General features: G+C 41.2%; 1 protein-coding gene across 1 annotated transcript in view; it reads left to right on the top strand.

Moving 5' to 3' along the window:
* Positions 1–2120: 2120 nt before the first annotated feature.
* Positions 2121–7701, top strand: part of Gimd1 (GIMAP family P-loop NTPase domain containing 1) — a 41242-nt gene continuing 35661 nt past the window's right edge. Inside the window, exon 1 of the mRNA XM_028760339.1 lies at positions 2121–2442. The gene's annotated coding sequence lies outside the window, so the exon portion shown is untranslated. The remainder of the gene's footprint in view (positions 2443–7701) is intronic.

The raw sequence follows: 7701 nt of genomic DNA, 5'->3' as shown, positions 1-7701 counted from the left end.
GCTGTGATGAAACATGATGACCAAAATAGTTTGGAGAGGAAAGGATACTTCCATATAGGTGGTCAGCATTGAGAGATGTCAGGACAGGAACTCAACAGACCATGAACCTGGAGGCAGGAGCTGATGCAGAGGCCATGGAGGAGTGCTGCTAACTAGCTTGTTCCTCTCGGCTTGCTTAGCCTGTTTTCTATAGAACCCAGGACCACTAGCCCAGCATACTACCCGTGATGGAGTGGGACCTCCCCCATCAACCACAAATTTTAAAATGCCCTACAGGCTTGCCTATAGCAGAATTTCATGGAGGCACTTTCTCAATTGAGGTTACCTCCCTTCAAATAACTGTAGCTTGTGTCAAATGAAATAAAATTTGCCATCACAACTGACCTTGTTGTGATGGCACATCACTATTAAGCCATAATCTTTTCTTTCTTGTTCTTCCCTAATATTAAACATTAGCATCTACATTATAATGTAAACATTTCAAAATTTAAAAGTCCCACAGTCTTTAAAAATTCAAACACTTAAAAATTCAGTCTCTTCAAAATAGCCAATCTCTTTTAAAATTCAAAATCTTTTAAAATTCAAAGACTCTCAACTGTGGGTTCCTATAAAATCAAAAGTAAATTAAATATTTTCTCACTTTAAGAGGAAAGAACCAGGGACAGTCACAATCTGAACAGAACAAACATAAACTTCAATAGCATGAATAAATCAATGTCCACTGCCTAGGATTCACTTACCATCTTTTGGGCTTTTCCAAGGCACTTGGGTTTCTTCTCCAGCTCTGCCCTCTGCAGCACATACCATCTGTCTTCTAGGCTTCCACTGGCTCTACTCCATCTCTGCTGCTCTTCTTGGTGGTCCTCCCAGGGTAACAACATCTTCAAAACGTCTGAGATCCCTTGCTGCAATTGGGTTGCACTTTTACCAATAGCATCTTCTGGGACTCCATCCCTGCCACACAGTGACAGTCCTCAGCTGTGCTCCATGACCCATTCAAGCCTTCAAAACCAGTACCACCCAGGTGATTCTAACACTATCAAGTTCTGCTGCCAGTATGAGGCAAAACCTTGGCCACTTCTGAAATAGAGCTTCTGTGTGCTGACCTGAGGAAACATTTCCCAAAAGACTTCTTCTCAATGAAGCTAGTCTGTTCTTAATCACAGCTGACTCTTCTTTCACCCAGAGCTGACCAGCATCCATTGGAGCAAAAGATTTACTTTAGAAGTTCTGGTTTCTTATTAATCACAACTGATTCTTCAGCTCCAGTTCACCAGACACCCCAGATTCTTCATACAAAATGTCTTTGTTTCTCTCTGAAACTTCCCAAGCCAGACCTCCATTGTCTGCACTGCTCTCAATATTCTCATCTTCTGAGGTCCTTCAGAACAGCCCACTGAACTCTCAACAGTCAATACCCTTTCCTAAGTCCCAAACTTCTTCCACAGTCCTCCTGAAAACAAGATGGTCAATATATCACAGTAATACCCTCTTCTCCTTGTTAGGGTTAGGGTTACTATTTCTATGGTGAAACACCATGACCGAAGCAACTGGGGGCACAGAGGTTCATTTGTCTTGAGCTTCCATATCACTGTTCATCACTGAAAGAAGTTAGGACAGGAACTCAAACAGGGAAGGAACCTGGAGGCAGGAGCTAATACAGAAGCAATGAGGCATGCTAAACTTGCTTGTTCCTCATGGCTTGCTCAGGCTGCTTTCTTATAGAACCCTGGACCACAAGACTGTGAATGGTATCATCCACAATAGTTTGGGCCCTCCCCCATCAACTACTAATTAAGAAAATTCTCTATAGCTGAATCTTATGGAGGCACTTCCTAAATTTAGGTTCCCTCCTTTCAGATAACTAGTTTATGTCAAGTTGACATAAAACTAGCCATCACAAAATGATTTTGTAGAAAAGAGAAAGAAGGTAGAGGGTTAGGTTTTACACTGTAGTCTATCAAGTTATCTTGGTCAGGCCAGTGATGTGGCTTATCATTATCTCACTCTGACTCTGTAAAACGTTATGGAGAAGTCATCATCTCTGTATCCACTTAATGGAACATTTCTATGAGATTATGGCACCTGTTTCAGGGTGTGGCCTTTATTCCCATCTTAGGAAATTGACCTCAGTAGTACAGTAATCTATCATTGGAGGTTCACCTTGCTTGGAAGTATTTTTGACCTCTTACCATTGTTGTGTGACACAATTCCTAGGAAGAAGTGAGCAAAGATCTACTCACCTCAGAGAGGAAGCCAATAGAGAGCAAGTAGGAATACTACTAAAGTCCAACATGTTGAGCCAATTGTGTTATTGGTATTAATTAGCAGAATATGGATGAGGGTTTAATTACTGGAGCAGAAATTACTCAAAAACAGCTGCATTACTCCAACATGAGTGACAATCTGGGGCACACTGCACAACTTGCAGGTTCTTAAAAGGTTGGAAAGTGTCTCTTTCAGTTAACTCAAGTGCTCTTGTCTCTACTGGTAGCTCAGTTAATCTCTTCCTTGATGTGACTCATTTGGTCTCTGCTTCTTTCAGGCAACTTAACTGCTCTTTTTGACAGCGCAGGTGGTCTGAGAGTGTCTCTCAGCTGTTCTTGCAGTTTATACATGCTTGAGGAGGGAGGAGCCTAGTGAATCTGTTCAGTTTCAGGGACTTCCTGAAACCTTTAAGATGTTATGTTCTAAATTTAGGGTACTTCCCTATGAAGGACTGTTTCACCTCCTCTTAGAATATCTTGTAACATCCTTTGTCTTAATGAGCTTCCTTCCAAGATAGAAGGTTTAATTTTGGAGTGAGCTGTTCTATAACAAGCATTAAGATGCCTGTATTGTCATAAATCTAAAGTACCTCTAGAAAAGAGTGACTCAAGAGAGAGGGTAAAACAGCCATAGAAAAACAAAATAGAGTGCTCAGGCCTGTGATCAGCTCTTTCCTCTCAGAAAATGTAGCTCATGGTGTTTCAAGGGTAGAACAGAGTAGACAGAAGTAAAAATTAAAATTGCCAAAATTTGTGGGAAAGAAAGAAAAAAATTAAGTAAAGGTGAAGAGTCCAGTGACATATGGGGCACCATCAAATGGGAGTCTTGGAAGACTAGAACAAAGACATAGAAAGAATACTTTAAGAGAAAAAAATCGAAAATGTCAAAACCTGATGGTGTTAAACAGGGTCATCCTTCCCTCAGAGACGTCCTCAGCACTAAAGCCTCTTTAGTTAACAGACGACTAGATGCTCCGCTATTGCTTAAGGAGGCCCAGCCCTAACCCCCACGCAAAGAATTTCCCATAATACTTCATTCAAAACAAACTAACAACACAAAACCACCAACAATAAAAAACGTATCAAGGAAGAGATGAGAGAGTAAAGCGGAGCTTCGAAAGGATATCTGTGTCTCTTGTGGTAATTGTATCTTTCTCATCACAGATAAAACATGAGAGCAACCCAATTATATCCCAGAAACTGAGTGGATAAGCAAAAATGAAAACAAAAAAAAACCAACAAAAACAGAAAGAGAAACAGAAACAAACGTAGTCTGCATATATAATGAGATAATACTCTGCCTTAAAATTGGGGAAAAAGCGACATATACTCAATGATGTTACACTAAGTGAAGTAAGCTAGTCAAAGAAAGACAAATGCTGCTTAACTTACACAGCATCTTAAAATAGTCAAAAGCAAAGAGATAAAAAAAACAGAATGGAGGGGTCAGGATAATGGAATAGCACTACTTAATTAATATAGGAATGAAGAGATGGTGACAATGCTTGGATAACAATGTGAATGTGCATAGCACTCGCCACACACATGAAACACGAGTAAATGTATGGTTAAGCTCTATGTGCATATTACATGCATCTCGCTTGCCCCACACATAAAACATGAGTAAGATGGTTAATAAATGTGCTTATTACCACAATTAAAAATTGAAGGATGATCAATTCAAAGATTTAACTAGCAAAGATTCTCCTATGAAGCATCTGATTAATTAGCCTCTGAATTTGAACAAAACTAAAATTCGGGCCACAATAAAGCCTGTACTACGCTAGTTCTCATTTGAGGGTATGATAAATGCAGTCTGGAAGCTGCTTTAAAAATAACTCAACATGCGAGGTTAAAAGTCACTTTTATATCATGCAAAACGTAAATTTGCAACATCATTATTTTTATTCCCTTTAGACAAACATGGAGAGGGAGAAAAAGGCAAGAACATGTACATTACCCTGTCTCTGTGTGTGTGTCTGTGTATCTGCGTGTGCCTTCAATGCTATCGTTGTTGTTTGTGAAAAGCTCCGTTTGTTTTAAATCTGAGCCTAATTAAGGAGAAAAACTGCAAGGATACCCTATGAAGCACATGGCAGACTCAGACTTTGTATTTTCTTTTCCTTTCCATTTTCCCAAATGGTTTCATATGCTCAGTTCACAATAGAGAAAAACAAAACATGGGAACACGCACAGAAAGTTGTTTTCTGTTTCTCCAACATATGTTTTGTCTATAAATACAACATCGAGTAAGAAAAAAATCATCAAAATAAAATCATGTGGAAATTAAGCTTTTGTGAAGACTGATTAAAACAGAGAAAGCAGGGGTGTTTGTAGGGTTGTTTACTTGTTGTCGTTGTTGTTGGGGGTTTTTGTTTGCTTGCTTGCTTCTTTGTTTTGGTGTGTGTTTTCTACTCTATTTCTACACTAGTGAGTTCACAGTAACTGATTGTCGCTCAAAATAGCAGAGCAGTTTTCTTTGGAGCAGGAGATCAGCGAGAACTTAGAAATCCAGCATGTTCATTTTATCGCTGGAGTTTTGAAATTCTCGGCCTCAGCCTTGAACTTACAAGTTTCTATCTGTGGTGAGTTTGTGAGGGCAACATGAAGCTGCTCAGCGCATGCTCGCCGTGAAGCTGCTCAGCGCATGCTCGCCGTGAAGGTGCTCAGTGCACGCTCTCTGACTTTTCTCCACGAAGACAAGACTGACAAGGAACCTCAGACATGAAGCAATCAAACCCAGAGATGCTTGTCTACAGGAACATTTCCTTACATTGAAAACATTGTCTAAAGAACTGTCACGACCATACATCCTTTAGCATATAACAAAATTTAGTCTTGGATGTACTTTGAGAAATAAAGTAACTGAACTTGGCACCTCTTTACAGATATAATAATGCTACTCACTTATCCAGAGTCCATTCATTGTGTATTATATCGCCAGGTACTATACTTCTGACTTCAAGATGCTCACGACTAAGAGAAAGCTGGACGGGAAAACCAAAGACAGTAGAGTAACACAGTTAAACATTTGGTGAGGTCTATGTCCTGGCTTTAGTTGGAAGCACTCAGAAAAGGCATTTAATCTGGCTTGGAGTAAGGTTAAAAGTTAACAAAACTATTTCAGCAGAGGTTACCTGAAGGCTATGTTTTACCATGGCGGACAGGAAAGGACAAGGAAGATGTCCAGGCGGTGACAAGTATAGGATGATGTAAGGACCATCAGACAACAAACCTACACTTCCAGATCACATGCCAGGGATAAAGGAGAGAAACTTAGCTTCTTGTCAAAGTCATCGTTTTAAGCACTAAAAGCCCCATGGCAACGGGGCTTTGAGGATGTAAACCCCGTAGACAGTGTTTTATAAGCAAGCACAGATATGAACCGCAGGACTCAGACTCAAACAGTAAAGATTCAGGGGAGAGAGGATTCCTGCTGAATACAAAGGTAGGACTAGTAAAATAGTTAAAACAAGATACCTTCTCTTCTACTGATTTTTAAAAATCTGGAATTATTCTTGCTGAGCTCTGATTCTGATTCGCTTCTCAGCGTTTCTAGACAGACACCCAGTGGATAAGAGCCAACACATAACCTTTGTGCCTTCCATCTTGAAAAGCTAGATTTTAAAGCTAGGGGAGAAAGTGATCGGAAATGGAAAGTCAATTAATAAATAAATGTAGAAAGTGGGTCGGGGAACACCCTCACAGAAGCAGGGGGAAGGGGGATGGGATAGGGAGTTGAGGAGGGGGACCGGGAAAGGGGCTAACATTTGAAATGTAAATAAAGAAAATATCAAAAAAAAATCAGCTAAAGCTAAGCATTCTGCTCTCCTTGCTAGAGAAAGTGGCAGAGCGTCAAGGAAGCAAGGATTTCAAGATGGGAGAGGCGACTACCTTGGTCCTTGGATGTACTTGAGAACTGGTTATTTACCCACAGTTCTCATCTTCAACCCCTGCAGGAAAGAACACACCACACCACACACACACACACACACACACACACACACACACACACACACACACACTAGAGAGACAGAGAGAGAGAGGGGAGGGGGGGGGGGAGGAGGAAGAGGAGGAGGAGGAAGAGGAGGAGGAAGAGGAGGAAGAGGAGGAAGAGGAGGAGGAGAGGAGGGAAAGAGGGAGGGAGGGAGGGAGGGAGAGAGAGACAGAGAGAAAGAGAGAGAGAGAGAGAGAGAGAGAGAGAGAGAGAGAGAGAGAGAGAGAGAGAGAGAGACAATAGAAACAGTCCACAGAAAATGCTCCTAGTTGGGTTAAAGGAGAAACTAAATTACAACGTTGTTATGAATGGCAATAGGAACCATTGGGACCTTATGGGGAAAGAAGCCAGCCGTCCTTGTTCCTCAATACAAAACAATCTCTGTATGAACTGGAAAGAGAATGGAATGCTCATCAATTATATTAAAAAGTGGATTGACTTATTAAAAATGCAGCAATGTTTGCCAAAAGCAGATGGAAAACAGAAATTCAAAACAAGGTGAGGTCATTTGCAAAACCCCAGCCTTGCCACTAACTCCCAGCAGCTGACAGTTCTCCTACATCAGTGGGATGTTGATGGGCTGTGGGCAGGAAACAGGAGGCGGAGAGGATGGGGAAGAGAGGGAGTAAAACCCAAGAAATGGTTATAGGCCCTTTCTCCTCCATCATTTCTGAACATAGAGACGAGTGGCTTCGTTTCCTTGTCAGATTCTTAGGTACCGGTATCAGCTCAGACTTAGGGTCAGGCATCCTGGTGGGAGTCGGACTTTCTGTCCTGTAGGTCCCCTCTACGAATGCTCGTTGGACACTGCAATTTTGTACAGCTAACACCTGCCAAACTCCAGTAATGCATGAGCCTGGCCTGGGATGGTCACTTTTCAATAATAATGCAACTTAAATTCTGAACTTGAAATAACCTTAGAAGTATCTAGTCTTTGGCTCTTAAGTTCTCTAGTGGGGAAAGCCAAAGCCCAGAAAAGGCAGGTGATTTGCTTCAGCTTACACAGCCTTTGAGCAGCAACTCCGCAGCTAGAATCTAAGACTTCTGGCACAGGTTACAGGATGGAATTGAAGAAAATGAACTGTTTCAAGACTTGAAAGCAAAGCAAGCCAATGAGAGCACGCTACCAGGTCTTCCTTATTGTATTGCCTTCACCCACTCCATTATGCTGGGCATGGTGGCATTTGCCTGCCATCCCACCACCTGGGAGGCTGAGACAGGAGAATCACAAGACCAAGATCAAAGGCGAGCTGCATAATGAAACACTATCTCAAAAACAAATCTGGTAAGTGGAGCTATCATCGAAAAGAGTAGAAATGATAAACATGTCTGAACTTTAATCATGACATATTATACAAAGTCAAAAAGAAAGAAAAAAAACCTCTTCTTAAAACTATTGCCACCACAAAAACTTACATTACTTACAAAACAATGGAA

Source organism: Grammomys surdaster, unplaced genomic scaffold (assembly GCF_004785775.1).
Source record: "Grammomys surdaster isolate TR1022 unplaced genomic scaffold, NIH_TR_1.0 126531, whole genome shotgun sequence".
NCBI lineage: Eukaryota > Metazoa > Chordata > Mammalia > Rodentia > Muridae > Grammomys > Grammomys surdaster.
Note: the sequence above shows the minus strand (reverse complement) of the source record. Positions and strands in the feature narration are given on the sequence as shown.